We start from the raw sequence: 17,885 nt of genomic DNA, 5'->3' as shown, positions 1-17,885 counted from the left end.
GGGCCCTGAATCTGCCGCTGAAAGTAGTTCAGTCTCCCCCTCCCAGCCCCGGGGGATCGGGGGACGCAGCAGCTTCATTATCAGAGGTGCCGTCTCATCGTCACTGCAGCTGGTTGATGCCCCAAATTACCCATTTGCTAACGATGCCCGATCTAAAGAGGTATCCTAAAAAATCAAGGCATGCCAGTTGGCATCTATTAAATGTCCCTGTCCTGAGAGGACGAGGCACTGGGGAAACTAGAAAAATGAATTTAGGAGGAGGGGCATGGCTGGAGTTCATATCCTAAGATTCAGATTCAATGAATATTTGCTAAGCTCCCACTCTGTGCCACGTAGACGTGGTCTCATTCAATCTCACAAAACCCCTGCAAGATGAGGATTATGATCCGAATTTTCGAAAATATTTTATTTGCTTACTTATTTATTTATTTGAGAGAGAGAGAGAGAGAGAGAGAGAATGCAACAGGGGGAGGGGCAGAGGGAGAGAGGGCATCTCAAGCAGACTCCTCCCCGAGCTCGGAGCCCTGCACGGCCGGATCCTGCAACCCTGAGATCATGACCGAAGCCGAAATCAAGAGTCGGATCTTCACCGCCTGAGCCACCCAGGCGCCCCTGATCCTGATTTTCATTCCCAGGGCCCTCAAGTCCAAGCCCAGTGCTGTTTCTAAGGTTGGGGGGGTGGAGACCATAAACACAGTTAGTAGGTAGGAGCTCCAAGAGCTGAAATACACACGCGGATCCACGTCCACGAGTCCCTGACACAGTCTGCGAGGCCTAGTGAAGTGTCACCTATATGGGAAGAGGGGTGACAGAGATAAAAGCTGGGGGGAGGCAATCCACTGAAGGGCTGGAAGCACCGAGGGGAGGCGGGGCTCCTCTGGAGTTTCCTGAAGAGGTGAGGGTGGGGCCGATTATCCAGAGGCAAAGGCTGGGTGTGGTGAGGGGTGGCGGGGGCAGGAACAGCCTGCATCTGAAACAACAGAGAGAGTGAGTCAGTCGGTGACATCCCTCTAATATGTGTTTTGGGGGGGGGGTGCCCGCAGCCTGCTGGATGCAGGTTACCAAGGGCCCCACGAGTGCAGCTAGAGCTCAGCTGTGCCCCCCACTCCTTGGGCCGCCACCAGCAGGGATCCCGAGTCTCCGCAGCAGCCACCGGTGTGCTAATTCCAGCCCAGACTGGCAGACAGCAGGGGCTCGTCTGGGGGAGGAGAAGCACTAGAGCTGGGGACCATACATTGCAAAGGAGGGAAATAAGCTCGGAGCTATTTTTAGGGCTGCGTCTCTGTGCAGAGCGGACTTAAGGCATGCGTGTGCCTGCGAATTCATCAGATGGAAACATCTGCTGCTGCCGCCCTGCCCGCCCCCAGGGTCCTCTCTGCAACCTGACCTGCGGTGGCATCCTCTCCTGCCCGCTGTTGTGCGCCCACGATGCTCCGGGGGTCACTGCCTAAGGCCCCGCGGCGCCGATACACAGCAACACAGCAGACGGTGGGGAATCAGCAGCCTTTGACCGCAGAAGAAAAGGGAGTTTCTTGATTTCCCGATTTTTAACGAGTGCCAGACATAAGCTCAGCCTGGTTGGAAATATAAGCACGATGGAATTCAGGACAACCTTAAACGGAGCCACAGACCATCTTTCCCCTCCCGAGCTGCAGTGGAAACTCGACACCCTCACAACACCTAAGAGCTTTCCCACCAATAGCACTTGCTCGCAGAGCATTACATCACCAGCCACAAGCCGGATTGGCCCGGTCCATCCTCCAGGCGAGCCCCGGTTCTGGCTGCAGAAACTTTCCCCAAAACCTCTCTGCGCGTCCCACGCCAGATTTAGTTTCCCCCTTTCCTTGCGGTGCATGGGCGCAACCACCGGCTCGTGAGTCCCTCACCGAGCTGCTTCTGTGCAAAGTTCTGGCAAATACTCCGGAGTCACTGGGCCGGGGGTCGGGCCCCAGCCCCTGCCCTACCTCAGTGGGTGGGAAACTGCAAGGAAGGGCTTGACCCCGCCCGCCCCGAGCTTCCAGATCAGACAGGGCGATGGAGATGCGGGTCTTCGGCCAAGGAAGGTCGTCCCGAGGCCCCGTGGAGCCAGAGTAAAGGAGCCGGGGAGCAAGGCAAAGCCGGGAAGTTAGGGGAGTCTATTAAGGGGCACCCAGGGGCTCAGTGGTTGGGCATCTGCCTTGGGCTCTGGGCGTGACCCCGGGGTCCCAGGATCCAGTCCGCATCGGGCTCCCTGCATGGGGCCTGCTTCTGCCTCTGCCTGTGTCTCTGCCTCTCTCTGTGTGTCTCATGAATAAATTAATTTTAAAGAATCTTTAAAAAGAAAAAAAAAAGTCTATCAATTGCTTGCATGCAATCGATGTATTAGGCCAGGCGGGTGGGCCCTCGCCTTCAAGCAAACCGCAGACGGGTGTTCCGGGTGCGTTTCCCAGGCGATCCCCACGGTTCTCAGGAGATGCTCAGGAGCGGCTGCGGCTCCGGGCCAGTGGGACAGGCCCTGCGTTTCCTAACCCGGGAAAGGGGACCATGAAGGGGTTTACCGATCCGGTCTTTGGCCTCAGGTCTTTGGCCAGGAAGACTACAAGGGAGGAGAGCCCTGCTGCTTGGAACTCATCCCACCCGCCCTGCTTCGCGCATGCTTTTCTTCTGCCCTATTTGGTTCACCTGCAGGTGACTCTCAAGTGAAAAATGCAGCTTGGAAACAGGTAGACACGTTATCACGCGGCACAGCCCTTGTCGCTGCTTCGTCACTCCTCCTTCCCCATCATGTGGCTTCCTTCCTCCCGCCCTCCTTTCCTCCCTCGCTCCTTCTTTCTCTCTTCCTTCCTTTCTCTTTCTTTCTTTTCTTTCTTCTTTCTTTCTTTCTTTCTTTCTTTCTTTCTTTCTTTCTTTCTTCTTTCTTTCTTTCTTTCTTTCTTTCTTTCTTTCTTTCTTTCTTTCTTTCTTTCTTTCTTTCTCTTTTCTTTCCTTTCTTTTCTTTATTTTTCTTTCAACACAGATCCATCTCCTTCATTCTCCTTTACGTGTAGAACCCTCTTTCTTCCACGTGGATCCCATCTAACTCTGTAGCCAAGAAAGGATTCTGCTAGAGGAAACCCCAATTACCAATTCCTAAATTAAAATTTCCTGGAGGTCAGGATGGGTGGGGCCAGTTTCCCAGGGGACCAATCAGCCCCGACTCTGACCAGCCACACTTTTCCTACAGGTCTGCTTCTAGGTAAGCACAGCACCCTTGTCAGTGAGCCTCTAATCCGGGTAGTGTCTCCCCAACACTCAGTGTCCAAAGGGAGATGGAGGCCGTACATCTCCACCCCCCCTGCCCCCGCCGGGAGGCAGGACTTGGATTACATCGCTATGGGTAAAATGAAGGTGAAGTGTGGAGTTTCATATGGTTAAACCTTTCCACCTCCACAGTTTGGATTTCAAAGGAGTGAAGATAAATTAGAAGGATGCGACTTTCCCGTGACAGAGAGGAGTAGCGCGTGGAAGGTGGGAAACGATGAAAGAGATCCCAGGGACAGACTGAGCGGGGGTGCTGGCACCCCGCAAACATCAGGGCATGAGAAGGCAGCGTGCGTATAGCGGACTCGTCCCCAAATATCCAGAGAGAGGCTGCTAGGTTTCTGTTTAGGTCCTGTTCTGTTCCTTTTTCTTTTTCTTTTTTTTAAATTTTATGTATTTATTCATGAGAGACAGGGAGAGGGGCAGAGACATAGCAGAAGGAGATCTCCCTGCAGGGAGCCTGATGCAGGACTCGATCCCAGGACCCCGGGATCATGCCCTGAGCCAAAGGCAGACACTCAACCACTGAAGCACCCAGGTGGCCCTAGGTCCTGTTCAGTTATTAATTAATTAATTAATTAATTAAAAACATTTTATGTATTTATTCATGAGAGACACACAGAGAGAGGCAGAGACACAGGCAGAGGGAGAAGCAGGTTCCCTGCGGGGAGCCCGATGAGGGACTCGATCCCAGGACCCTGGGGTCATGCCCTGAGCCCAAGGCAGACGCTCCACCACTGAGCCCCCCGGGGGTCCCAGTCCTGTCCTTTTAAACCCAACAATCCGAGATGACACCAAGCAGCCAGCCTTCGGTCAGAATGAACTGTCACCCATCCTTACTCCCACCTTCATGTTGGACCATTTTTTACCTTCTGACCTACTTCTCGTCTTGACCCGTTCCTGCTCCCACAGGCTCCTGGCCTCTGCCTTCATATCTCGTGAGGAACCTCAGGTTCATTGCTGTGACCTGCTCCTGCAGAACCGACCTGAGCCCCCGTCTGTTAGCACAGCAACTGGCCCTTTAAACGCGGTCAGCTCAGCAGGCCCAGGCTGGCACAGAAAAGCCTGTGGCAGACAATAGTGTTTATTCTAGGCAATTGTCCCAGACTGGTGACTCCCGCTTCCTCCCCACCTGCTGCTCTCTGCTGTCTTTTTCCCCAGCATCTGAATTCATCCTTCCCCAAGCCCTAGCTAAGAGGTTCCCTGTCCTAGGCCCGCCCAGAATAACCCAGGCCCCTCGGCTGGGGGGGCCCTGGCGCAAACAGCGGGGCAGCCGGGGATTTATAGTTGCAGTCTGGCTGTTGTAGGTGACAGCTGCCCTGGGGCAGGGCAGTCTCCGGGCTCCGCCCCAGCACTAACCTGCTCAGCCAGCTTTGCCTGAGCCCCTTCAGAATGGACAAAGGGCCCGGGTCAAACTCGGGGCTTCTGGTTACAGTGTTGAGGGGAAGAGAAGCCAACTAAGAGGTGCTTGCCACCCTCTTGCTCTTCCTACGCCACAACTTCAGTGTTTCTTGACCCTGAAAAAGGCACCTGTTGGTTCAGATCCCAAGTACAAGCCCTGGAAGCCACACTGTATAGCTTGCTCGCAGAACAGGAGTGGTGGCCTTACTCTGCCTAGGTCGGACTTCCCAGGGACTGAGGCCTCTGAACCCCACCCTCCAGTCCCATTCCCTTCCTTTCCCTTCCCTTCCCTTCCCTTCTCACCCTTTCCAGCCATCCCTCTCCTTTTGTCTCTGTCGTCTCACTGAGATCCCTCTGAGATCCCTACCCTTCCCAAACATGATTATGTTTTAACCTCGTGGCCTTAGAGATAAAGGAGGAGTAAGGGCCGAGAGAGTCTGGGGGGTGGGGAGTGATGGGGCAGGGGTCAATGGTGGCAGCATGGAATGGAATGTCAGAGTCTGTTGTTCAACCTCTAGGACTCAGGGTACTTTTTAAGTGGAGAGAGAGGGTCTGACTTCAAGTAAGTCTGATTATTTCCGGTCCACCGACAGCAACATGGGAGCTTCAATCCTATAAGGTGGTGGTGATGGGAAAGGAAAGAACCTATGAAATTCTTGCTATGCTTTTATGATACTCGTATCTGTCTTATATGGCATGGTTATCCCTCGTCTCATCTCAGTCTGGAGGGTAAAGCGTGTGTCTTGACCCAGGAGGTGGTGCAGTGCGGTGGAACCCAACCATTTCATGTCTGTGTCACTGCACACAGGTCGCTCAAACTCCATGAACTGCAGTTTCTTCTTCTTCTGTGGGACAAATAATAATAACTCTGTTTTTTTTTAAAGATTTATTTATTTATGATAGACATAGAGAGAGGGGCAGAGACAGGAGGAGGGAGAAGCAGGCTCCATGCCAGGAGCCCGACGTGGGACTCGATCCCGGGACTCCAGGATCGCCCCTGTGGCCAAAGGCAGGCGCTAAACCACTGAGCCACCCAGGGATCCCAATAACTCTGTTTTATAGTGTTCTGGTGACTATGTTTAAGATCTATCAAGACCCTGCCACATCATAGAGACTAATAAAAAGTAGTTATTATTGACCAGGCTTCAGTTTCTGTAAAATAGGGATAATAAAATACCCACCTCATTGAGTTGTTTGAAAGATCAGGCCAGTTAATATTTATAAAGTTCTTAGAGAGGTGCCTAGCTCATGGTAAGCTCTGTCCAAGTGTTATTAAATAAAATTAATCATCCTGTTATTTTCCATGATACCTAGATGTTGCCCTTCCCAGCCAGGTGCTTCTGTAAATACTGCTGACATTTGTCTAATGCACACACAAGGGCTGGGAAAAGGATGAGAGAGGAAATGCCCAAGGGCAGCGGTTGATGAGCCTGGGTAGCATGCTTCTGTTTTCTTCTCCTCCTTGTTTACTCTTCTATCATTGATTCCTCAGTCTAAGCCTCCCTCTCCATCAGCCTCTTCTCTGTTCCCTCCATCTAGTTACTCCCTCTCTCAAGGAGACAGCGACTGTTTCCCAAACTCCCTGTGTGTGCTGAGAAAAAGGGTGAGTGGACACCATAGTTCCACCCACACCGTCCATCTCTACCTCCTAGTGTCCACCTACATCCGAATTTTCTGTCGTGGCCTCTAATTCAAAGACCCAGATGCTCCACGGAATGCGGTATCTAATCCTAATGAAGTACTCCTCTATTAACCTTATGTGAGGAATTCAAATGCATATCCCAGAGTATGAGGTGCAGCAAGGAAATAAATTCACCAGAAATACAATGTTACTAAGTCCAGTTAGTCACCCTACTGACTTACTCCTTCTTAATCCGTTGAGTGCCCAGCGCGTTTCTAAGATAACATTTATTGTGTATTTACTCTGTATCAGGTCCCCTCCCAACACTCTTACGTCCCTGTTCCCATTTCATCCTCAAATCACCTCTGCAGGGTAGTTATTCTGATGTCTGTCTTACTGATGAGGAAATTAAAGATTAGACAAGATAACTAGTAACTTATCCCAGTCACAGCACTAGTGCGAGTGGCAGGGCCAGCCTGTAAGCTCTGAAGCCTGTGCTCGCTCTACTGCGTGACTGGCACCAGCAAGTTCCTGTAGAAGTTCAACTCAGCTGTTTTCTTGGCTTTCTCAAATCTGCTCTTAAGAATCTACAAGGTTAAGCACCCTTGCTGGCTCAGCCGAGAGAACATGCAACTCTTGATCTTGGGGTGGTGAGTTCAAGCCCTACATTGGGTATGGGGCCTACCTAAAAAAATAAAAATCTGTAAGGTTAAACTCTATCCTAGACTGAGAGTTCCCAGTTAAAAAAAAATAAATGAATAAAGTGTCTTTGCTGATATTTGCCACTTTTGACTGGCAAGGAAAACATGGGCACAACTTTCTCCTAAACAACAGGTCTTTCATGTTACCCTTTTTTTTTTTTAACATCCAAAAAGCATCTTTCCTGCTGTACCCCCTCTGTAGGGCCAGCCCCTTCCTTTTTTTTTTTTTTTGGCCAGCCCCTTCCTACTCTCATTCCACAACCTGTGTCTGACTTGAACAGAGTTTTAACAAAAGAACTGGAACAGGAAGGGTTTTTAAACAGGCTGTCCTTTTCTTTAAATAATTTAAGAAGATGCTATCTGAAAGATCAGGTTTTTATTAGCTCTTCTCAAGTTCGCTGTCACCTGCTTTCATCCAAGGCAGGATTGAAGGTTGGGGTGAATGGATGTAGGAAAGTGCCCTAATTTGGACAGGGTGTTGGGGAGCGCATTATAGAGCCTGGCCATTCACCTCCCATCTTGATTCCTTGCCAGTGGAGTGGAGGGTGGGCTTGAATGGCAGGTTTTACGGTTCTTTGGAAACAAATTTAGAGGAAATGAATGAACGAAGTAATGAATGAAATAATTGTTGAGCCCGGACAATAGCGGGTGTATCGTGGGCAGTGAGGCTTTGAGAGCACTAGCTCCAGGGCCTTGGAGGGTGCAAACCAACTAGACCGAGGGAAAATGGGGCACAGGAAAACAATTTCTAAAGGTGGGGGGGAGAGGGCTTGTGGATGCAACTCCTGCTCAAACACAACTTCAAAATCTCGGCCTCAGCAACACGTTCTCTGCAATGTCACTCTCTGGGTGGAAGGAGCAGGCCTGGAGCCCACCCCACCCAGCGGGGTGTCTCTCAGCAGCCTGCGGGACAATGAAGAGGAAATTGGTTTTCCGGGAAGCAATTTCTCCATCCGCAGAGTAGTTCTGCATTTGCATAGAGGAGAGGTTAGGCTGACAGTTGGAAGGATTCCATCTGCTGCTTGGAGGCCTCATTTCGACGGCTGCCGTGTGCAAAGGACGCTATGAAATGCACTTTTTAATATGGGAAGGAGGGTTGATCTAGAGATCGGGACCGCCAGGCCAAAGGCACTGGCTGGAAAGGAACTCACCCTGAGCCCTTGAGCTAATTCTTTCAGTCTCTCTCCCTTTCTCTTACTAAATATAAAATGAGGTCAAACAGTGCGCCGAGGAGGGGTTAAGGGCAAAATGAAGATTTAATAATAAATATTTATAGGGCCCAGCTCATTACAGGGCTTCTGTAGATCCTTATTAAACACTTGACAGTTAGACTTGTTTCCTTGATTTACACCAGCATTTAGGAGGCCAGAGGGGTTATTAGTTTCTATCTTGTCATTTTCACGTCCTGTTTCTGGGAGGGGAAAGGGAAAAAAAAGGAACCCTGGAAAATAATGTCTACTTTCTACCGAACGTGACCCCCCTGAAGGAGAAGTAGTTGTAGTTCTCGGGCTCCCCTTTGCCTTGGGGCCCAGGTCTGCAAAGAGCGCGGGACCCTGAGCCCCAGCTGGCTTCCAGGGCTGTCCCTGGGCTGTTTAGGGGACTGCCCCACCCCCTGTGGACGGAGCAGGCCCTGTGGGGTTAGGTCAGTCCACTTGAGGAAAGCAGCCCGGAACAATGGCCCCTTTCTGTCCTCCCCCACCCACACCCTGTTGACTCAACCTTCAGAGTTGAGAAAACAGAAAACATTTCTGCCTACGGACCTCCGGCAAGTCAGGTCAGCCTCGCTGGCCTTCCGGTGCCTCAACTAAGGATGAGATGAGGGGGATTGGGCTTGATCTCTAAGAACCGCAGCCGGAAACCCCCCCTTTTTGCCAATTTTCTGGGGCTGCACCAATTCGAATAATCTGTTCACTGTCCCTGCAAGTGCACTTGGGTTTCTCAGGCTTAAATGTCCCAGTTTTGGGTTCTGAAAATATGGTCACTGTATTTATAAGATCACTTCCAGCGCTGACGTTCTATGCTGCTCGGCTTCTAAGTAGGTAACAGCCCTAAGTGACTGTTCTAATTACTAGCGATGTGACCTTGGGCAAGTTGGTTAACCTCGGGGGGACTCAGGCCCTTATCTGTAAAATTGGGATAATAAATCTTATCTTAAGGTGGAGAGCTGGACTAGATAAAGGTTCATCTTGTTAAAGATTTATGATTCAATGACTTGGGGCCTGTCTGTTTGGACAAAGGCATAGCTGGCCCCCTGGGTGTTTGAAAGAGACCTGCAGACTTGTTCCTCAAATAGCCCAGCAGAGGCATCAATGGTGTCCCCGAGGACAATGTTCCTTTGCAACCTGGAGAGGTACCAGGAACACCGTCCCAGCTGCTTGCTGCGGAGAAAGGAATTCTTATGGTGAGGGATCAGTGGCCTCTGGAGCAAAGCATCCTGTAGGATCCTTCTGTGGGGAACAGAGGGAAGCCTCTCAGGAATTCACTTGAAGGACCTGGGAATGTTAAAGTAGTGCTCTCCTTCCCTCTGGTATTTTTGTTATCAAAGAAGATTCTATAGAAAGAGAGAGAGGCATCGGGGAAATTCAGGGAGTCTGAAGCTGGGTGGGGTAACAAGCTGTGTGATGCTGAACAAATCACAGAGTCTCTCTGGGCTCACTTTCTGCCTATGAGATATCAAGGCGTTTGATTATGCCAGCCCCAAGATCTGTTTGGGGGTCCCTGGCTCTCAGATGGTGAGCTGTGGTGTGGTGTGCCCCACCTGGTGGGCAGCTGACTCCATAACAGTACCCCAAGGAACAGGAGGCGGTTGTTAGGGGGAGCAGGAGGATGGGGGCTGAGCATGGGCAGCAGCCGCGGTCCGGGGGTCCCAGGGGCCCAGGTTCTGGCAATAAGAAGTCCAAAAAGCGTAGCCAGTGCAAGGAAACCTACTCGACCTATACATACAAGGTGCTAAAGCAGGTGCGCCCTGGCATTGGCATCTCTTCCAAGGCCACGAGCATCATGAAGTCCTTTGTGAACGATGTGTTTGCACGGCTGGCGGGCGAGGCTGGCGGGCGAGGCTGCCCGGGGCCCAGCACTGGGGCCGGAGCACCCTGACGTCCCGGGAGGTCCGGGCGGCAACGTGTCTGCTGCTGCCTGGAGAGCTGGCCAGGCACGCGTACCTGGGGGCACCGAGGCCGTCCCCAGGTACACCAGCTCCAAGTGACCCAGGGCCTTCCGTTAATAAAGAGTGAGCTGCTCCCTCCCCCCCAAAAAATCCGTGTGTGGGGGGTATTTAGGGGCAGAGAGAACTCCTTTCCCCTTCAAATCACAGATGGGCAGCCACGTGTCCCACTGACCTTCCAGGCTGTCAGGGGTGCGGCCTACTTTTTGAGAGACATATTCGATGTACCGTTATCCCCGTCTCCCTCCCCTAGGCCAACTGCCGTGCACTGTGCCTGCTAGTGACACATGCTCCCACTGAAAAGAAAAAATAATCCTAGGGTGCTTTGTAAGGATCCCCTAATTGTCTCTTTATTGGGTCAAGAGAAGGCTGTCAGTGCGTTGATGAGAGTTGAGGTTCAAGAGCTGGGAGCCAGGCAGCCCGGCCCGGAGGTGGTGGACAAACCCAGCACAAGGCCCAGCTGAGCGTGTCACCCCGTTTTCCAACCTGAACGCTGAGATTGACTCCTGGTTCTTCTTTCTCCCTTATCTCTCACACGACACCTGGCACTGGTCCCGGGGGGCCTCCCCCCTGCAGCGTTCTCTCCTCGGCCGGCGGCATCAGCCTTGCCTTGGCCTTGGTGCAGGATGCCCCGAAGGCTCCCCAGGTGGCCGACCTGCCGCTGCCTCCTCACCGGCTTTCTGCGTCCCAGTTGCCCCCTTTCGGTGCATTTAAAAATAAGAATGGAGTTATTTTGAGCACAGAGAAAAGGTTAGAAAATAGTATAAAAATAGTATAAATACACCCAGGAGAGGCCGAAAGGCTCAGTTCTGAAGTATTAAGAGACTATCACTTTAGAAATAGAACAGTTTCAGGGGCACCTGGGTGGCTCATCGGGTTGGGCATCCAACTCTTGATTTTTTTCTCCAGTTGTGATCTTGGGGTCCAGGGATCAAGCCCCAGTGTGTCAAGTCTGCTTGAGATTCTCTCTCTCCCTCTGCCCCCTCCCCCCACTCATTCTCTTTCATGTGTGTGTACTCTCTCTCTCTCAATTAATAAATAATTTTTTAAAAAATAGAAAGAGGGTTCCCTGGGTGGCTCAGTGGTTTGGTGCCTGCCTTTGGCCCAGGGCATGATCCTGGAGTCCCATATCGGGCTCCCTGCATGGAGCCTGCTTCTCCCTCTGCCTATGTCTCTGCGCCCACTCCACTCTGTGTCTCTCATGAATAAATACATAAAATCTTTAAAAAAAAATAAAAAAGAAAGAAAGAAAGAAAGAAAGAAAGAAAGAAAGAAAGAAAGAAAGAAAGAAAGAAAGAGAGAAAGAAAGAAAGAAAGAGTTTCAGGGACACCTGGCTGGCTCAGTTGGTGGAGCCTGTAACTTATGATCTCAGGGTTATGAGTTTTTTTTTTAATTTGAAGTTCGATTTGCCAACATATAGTATAACACCCAGTGCTCATCCCGTTGAGTGCCCCCCTCAGTGCCCTTCACCCAGTCACCCCATCCCCACAACCACCTCCCCTTCCACTACCCCTTGTTTGTTTCCCAGTTAGGAGTCTCTCATGGTTTGTCTCCCTCTCTAATGTTTCCCACTCAGTCCCCCTCCTTTCCCTTGTGATCCCTTTCACTGTTTCTTACATTCCACGTATGAGTGAGACCATATGAGGATTGTCTTTCTCCGACTGACTTACTTCACTCTGCATCATACCCTCCAGTTCCATCCACATCGAAGCAAATGGTGGGTATTTGTCTCTTCTGATGGCTGAGGAATATTCCATTGTATACATAGACCATGTCTTCTTTATCCATCATCTTTCGATGGACACCGAGGCTCCTTCCACAGGGTGGCTATTGTGGACATTGCTGCTGTGAACATTGGGGTGCAGGTTTCTCGGTCTTTCACTGCATCTGTGTCTTTGGGGTAAATCCCCAGCAGTGCAATTGCTGGGTCATAGGGTAGCTCAATGTTTAACTTCTTGAAGAACCTCCATGCTGTTTTCCAGCCAGAGTGGCTGCACCAGCTCACACCCCCACCAACAGTGCAAGAGGGTTAGGGTTTTTAGTTTAAGCCCCACGTTCTGTGTAGAGATTACTTAAAAATAAAATCTTAGGGAAAAAAAGTGGTTTCAGCTCAAATGCTGGTTCTACCACTTTCTAGCTAGCTAGATCTCTCTGTATCTTACTTTCTTCATTTATAAGGTGGGGGTGATGAAAGCAATTCGCTGACAGGTTGTGAGAGTTAAAATAATGTGTCTACATGCTCTGTGTGTTAGCCTTGATCTCTGTCCTTCTCTGGTTTTGTTAGATTTAACCCAATCCATTTTGCAGTCTGTCTTTCGAGAGAGCTATCCACTGCACAAATCTAATCCTGCGCACGCCTTCCCAAAGCCTCCAATAGCTCCCGAAGGTGGCCTTCAGGACAAAGTCCAAATTCCTTACCCAGGCTTCCTAGAGCCCCCTGTTGTGACAGTGTCAGTGCTATTTTGCAGTTGGGATGAGGAAGGTGAGTGAGGCCATTCCCGGCCAGGGACCCCCGTGGGAAAGGAGCAGTCGGGCAGGTGGATTGCAGAGCCATGCGGACAGGTGGCCACTGGCCTTGCTTCCGCAATCGGACATCGGAACTTCATCCTCCGGCCCAGCTGTTTGTCTGCCACGAGACCGTGGGCTGGTCACGGAGCTTCTCTATCTCTTGGTTTTCCCGTGTGACAAAAGGCAAAAAAATGCACCGACTTCATGGGGTCATGGAGAAGTATCGGATGAGTTAGTAATGTAAGTGCTTAGAATAGTTGTATACGGGGCACCCGGGGGGCTCAGTGGCTGAGCCTCTGCCTTCAGCTCAGGGCCTGATCCTAGAGACCCAGGATCGAGTCCCGCATCGGGATCCCTACGAGGAGCCTGCTTCTCCCTCTGCCTGTGTCTCCGCCTCTCTCTATGTCTCTCATGAATAAATAAAATCTTAAAAAAAGCATAGTTCTATACATGTGGTCAGCATTCAAGAACTGTCTGCTCCTTCGGGTGAGAGTGCAGGTGAGGCATCTGGCTCATAGTGAGATCTCAGAGGCCAATGAGGAGCTGGGCTGGGTTTGGTAGGGATGAGGCGGTGGGTAGCGCGCGGGATAGAATTCGGGGTGGGGAACCTCACCTGGGTAACCCGCCTGGAGGCTGCAGCTCAGATTGGGGCGGTGGGGTTTGAACCGAGGGAAAAGGCAAATGGAAACAGATCCCAGGACCGGACAGCAGCTGAGCTGCAGGGCTAAGAGATGTCTGCCGAGCCGAATTTTCTAGGCCGCAAAGGCACTCCGTGGGAAGTGTCCGTTCATCTAAGTTTGAGCAACGCCATCTATCTCCCTGTTTGGAAAGGTTTCGGGCCCATTAGCAGGTTGAAGCAGTGTGGAAACCCTGCAGCAAGCAAACATTTAAAATGTTGATCAATCCAGTATTTGTGAGATGCCTCTCTCTCTCTCTCTCTCTCTCTCTGTGGCTTTCATGAATAAATAAATAAAATCTTTTTTTAAAAAAATCCAGTATTTGCAAAATAGTTTGATCCCTGGACATCCCTCCCCCTTGTCCCTCAGCAGTAACACACAGTGGCTCCTCGAAGAACAGGATCTAGCGTTGGGTAGGACCCCCCTTTGGAAAACACTGCCCTGGGGTAACACGTGGGAACTGAATAAACACTCACGCTCACACTCACACGGCGCACAATGTTCCTATTTTCCTTTCCCGGTTCTCTGGTGGGCTCAAGCACTGGGGACCCTGGAGGACAGCTTGAAATTAGATGCACATTTCCCCTTCCCCGCCTGGTGTGAATGTCGCCCCCTCACCCTCCCTCCTACCCACTTCCTTCTCAGATAGCCTTGGCCTGCCGCGGAGAACCATCTGGATATTAATGTTGCAATACTGACTATTTCAAGGGGCCTCCTCTTGGCGTTCACTCTAGTGCCCGGTGTTTTACTTCAGTCCCTCTGCGTTAGAAGATCATCTGACTCCTTTAAGTGGTTTCTTTGGGGGGTAGTATCATTATTACAATCCTTCCTTTTCTCTGGAATCAAGGCTGTTTTTCCCCCTCAAGGACTTGTTGGCATTTCCGTGAGGTTATTAATTCTGCTGTGCCTGAAGTCCGTGGCATCCTGTTTGCACTGTAAACAGTAAAATAAAATTCTACCTCAGGATCATTCAGGAGCCTCAGGGTCACTTCTGCTGAAGGAATCCCATCTGGCCTGGGTCAGCGTCCTGCCCCAGGAGAGAGACGTGCTGGGACGGGAAAGGAAATTGGACTAGCAGAGGTGAGGTTGACCTTCTAGGCTCTCGTCTGAGCTGTGAACATGGGGAGATGCCAAGAGGAGCCATGTGGAGGGGGGAGGGTGATGAGATTGTGTCAAGCACTGGGCTTCCGGGACTTAGCATGGGTAGCCCAGGCTGGTCTCTCTTCTCTAAGTCTCCTCAAGTCTCTCTCAGGGATAAGGAAAGGCCTCCAGAAGATTCTCCTGACATTTCAGCTGTTAACTCATGTGACTGGGCCGCCAGCGACAACCTCAAACAGCAGACTGCCTGGGTCTCTGATCGCTGTGGTCAGAGTTTGGTCCTCACCATCTTGGGCCTTCAGACATGGTCTGCTCCCTCCATCTCCTCCTGCCCCCGCCCTTACCAGCCTGGCATCAGTTCCTCCTCGGTTGTCTGGTGAGAAGAACACAAAGGAGGACTCTGAGGGTTGAACAGACACACCAGTGTCCGTCCTTGGCTTGGAAGCAGCCTGCTGTCCATAGCTTACCATGTCCAGGTTCCCTTACCACTTCCAAACGTCTCCCTGTGATTCCAATATTATTTAGGGTTGAGATGTAGGTAGTGTCCCCAGTTCCAGGGGAAACCTGTGTGAAACTGAGGGAGGGAAACCTCAGTTACCAGGAGTCAGGAGGCCAGAAGGCGGGGCCCTCAGGCCCTACCCACCTGGCAATAGTGGACCCCGGCAGAAGAGGCACAGCTTGCATTCTTCCAACAAGAAAGCACTTAGCTTACTACCTTGGTGGGAGGAAGGTTTTTCCCCTTGGCCTAGCTGATGAGAAACAGACACGACTCGGCCGGTGGGGATCATCACGATGCTGGACTCTCATTTTCCTCCGAAAGACTTTCATTCAAAGCAGGGCCTCCCAGTTTCCTCCTTTTTCTCTATAAAGTAATGTTCCGTGTCTTTGTTCCCCTGACTTGCCTATGATTTCACCATAGCTTGCATTCCCCGGACTGCAATTCTTCTGCAATCCCCAAATAAACCTACTCTCTCAGTAAAATAATTGGCTGTTTATTTTAAGGTTACCAACTGCATCTATTCAGCCTCTAAAATCTGAATGTTTTCCCAGCTTCCAAGTCTTCTGATTGGCCTTTCCCCAGTAGCCTCCAATCCTAAGCCAAATTCCAAACTAGGTTTCCCATCCCCACTGCGATTTTAATCCTGTAGCTCCTTCTGTAACGGCTGCCATGGTTTTCTATCTTTAAACCTCTCCTTTTTCCTGTTGATCAGATAAGAAGCTTTACCCTTGGAGTCTGAGAAATAACTGGAGAGAGTCTTTAAAGAATTATTTATTGAGGCATCTGGGTGGCTCAGTGGTTGAGCGTCTGCCTTTGGTGCAGGTCGTGATCCCAGGGTCTTGGGATCAAGTCCAGCATCGGGCTCCCCATGGAGAGCCTGCTTCTCCCTCTGCTTATGTCTCTGCTTCTCTTTTTGTGTCTGTCATGAATAAATAAATAAAAATCTTAAAATAAAAGAGTTATTTATTTATTTTAGAGAGAGTGAGTGGGAGGGAGGATGGGCAGAGGGAGGAAAGAGAATCCCAAGACTCCATGTTGAGCATGGAGCCCAATCTAGAGCTTGATCTCTCGACCCCAAGACCACAACCCCAGCCACAACCAAGAGTTGGTTGCTCAACCGACTGTACCACCAGGCATCCCTATCCCTGGGTGTCCAACTCTTGATTTCAGCTCAGGTCTTGATCTCAGGGTCATGAGGTCAAGCTCCACATTGGCCTCCACGCTGGGTGAGAAGCCTACTTTAAAAATAAATGTTCAAGGGATGGTCATTAAACAACTTTCCCTCTTCAAGGATAATTCTTCAGTGGGACTAGTTGGCCTCTACTTGCTTTTCTTCAGCAAGAAAGTAAGCTTCTGAACTCACAGACTAGTCCTTTCCACTAGTAGACACTTCTAACTTTTTAGGAAGATTTCTCTTACTTGAAAATGAAATCTGGCTGAGTGAAGTAAGTCAATCGGAGAAGGACAAACATTATATGTTCTCATTCATTTGGGGAATATAAATAATAGTGAAAGGGAATAGAAGGGAAGGAAGAAGAAATGGGTAGGAAATATCAGAAAGGGAGACAGAACATAAAGACTCCTAACTCTGGGAAACGAACTAGGGGTGGTGGAAGGGGAGGAGGGCGGGGGGGGTGGGGGTGAATAGGTGACGGGCACTGAGGGGGGCACTTGACGGGATGAGCACTGGGTGTTATTCTGTATGTTGGTAAATTGAACACCAATAAAAATGAATTTATTAAAAAAAAAGAAAATGAAATCTGCATGTCTGTAACTCAAATATTTTTCCTACTTCACTCTGGGGTCAAAACTAAGCATCAAATACCTCTTCCTGTGTGATATTTGGCTTCTTAAGTCTCTTCTTTTCCACGTTAAACATTTCTAATTCCCCGAATTTTCTCTTAGATGACAGTTTTCTTAATGCTCATTGCCCTGGTGATGCTCTTTAAATATTTGTTCATATTAATGAGCGTATGTCAGAGTACTCTGCCCTGAAACCACTCGTGTTTATTAATAACCCCTTTAAGGTGAACTCCAGGAATTGGCCTCCAAGCTTTCAGGGCAGTCTCGCTGAGACACAGTAGCCCAGGGCAATTTCCTCCTTTGCCACCTGCTTTCTTTTTCTCTTTTTTTAATAAATCTTTTTTTTTTTTTTTTTTAATTTATGATAGTCACAGAGAGAGAGAGAGAGAGGCAGAGACACAGGCAGAGGGAGAAGCAGGCTCCATGCACCGGGAGCCTGACATGGGATTCGATCCCGGATCTCCAGGATCGCGCCCTGGGCCAAAGGCAGGCGCCAAACCACTGCACCACCCAGGGATCCCTGGTGGTGACTTTTTCTCTTGATAGACCATAGAGCACTTGGATTTTTAGGAGGCCATCACAGCAGACTGCAGATTCTCAGGAATGAGGCCCTGGGAAATGGAGGACAGAGTAGCCTCGTTTTGATGAAAGTGGGATGCAGAAATATCTGGGGGAATTGGAGGCTTAGGAGAGAGGCAAAGTCAAGTTGGGAGTTATAGCAGGTGGAGAAATGAGGAAAGATCAGGGATCCGGAGGGCCAAGGGACAACAGGAGAGCAGGGGTATTTGGAGGGACAACCCCAGTCACCAGGTGATTGAGCAGAAAGGCATGGATGTGGCTGGAAGGGAGAAGCTGCGAAGGTAACCTTCCCCTTGGCTCACAATTCTTCAATTGACCCGCAATGCAGTGCTTACAAATTCTTTGAAATGCCAGCTTCTCGACTAAATCTAAAACTGAATGAAGTTATTGAATTTAGCTGTCAAAGAGAAATTATCCCATTTAAATTTCATTTTAATATGCTTCTGTTCTATGAATTTTGCATCAAAATGTTTTACATTTGCACTTATACAAAATGTATGATTAAATTCAGAATAAAAAATGAGAAATTATAGAGCTACATGATAGATCTTTTAT

At 50.0% G+C, this 17,885-nt stretch overlaps 1 long non-coding RNA gene across 1 annotated transcript; it reads right to left on the bottom strand.

The window, feature by feature from the left end:
• Positions 1-391: 391 nt before the first annotated feature.
• On the bottom strand, positions 392-1,687 carry LOC119871989. The gene is made up of 2 exons (XR_005358822.1): positions 1,388-1,687; positions 392-970 (listed from the first exon to the last, which is right to left on the bottom strand). It is a non-coding gene; the product is annotated as an uncharacterized LOC119871989 (long non-coding RNA).
• Positions 1,688-17,885: the final 16,198 nt, after the last annotated feature.

Source organism: Canis lupus, chromosome 5 (assembly GCF_011100685.1).
Source record: "Canis lupus familiaris isolate Mischka breed German Shepherd chromosome 5, alternate assembly UU_Cfam_GSD_1.0, whole genome shotgun sequence".
NCBI lineage: Eukaryota > Metazoa > Chordata > Mammalia > Carnivora > Canidae > Canis > Canis lupus.
Note: the sequence above shows the minus strand (reverse complement) of the source record. Positions and strands in the feature narration are given on the sequence as shown.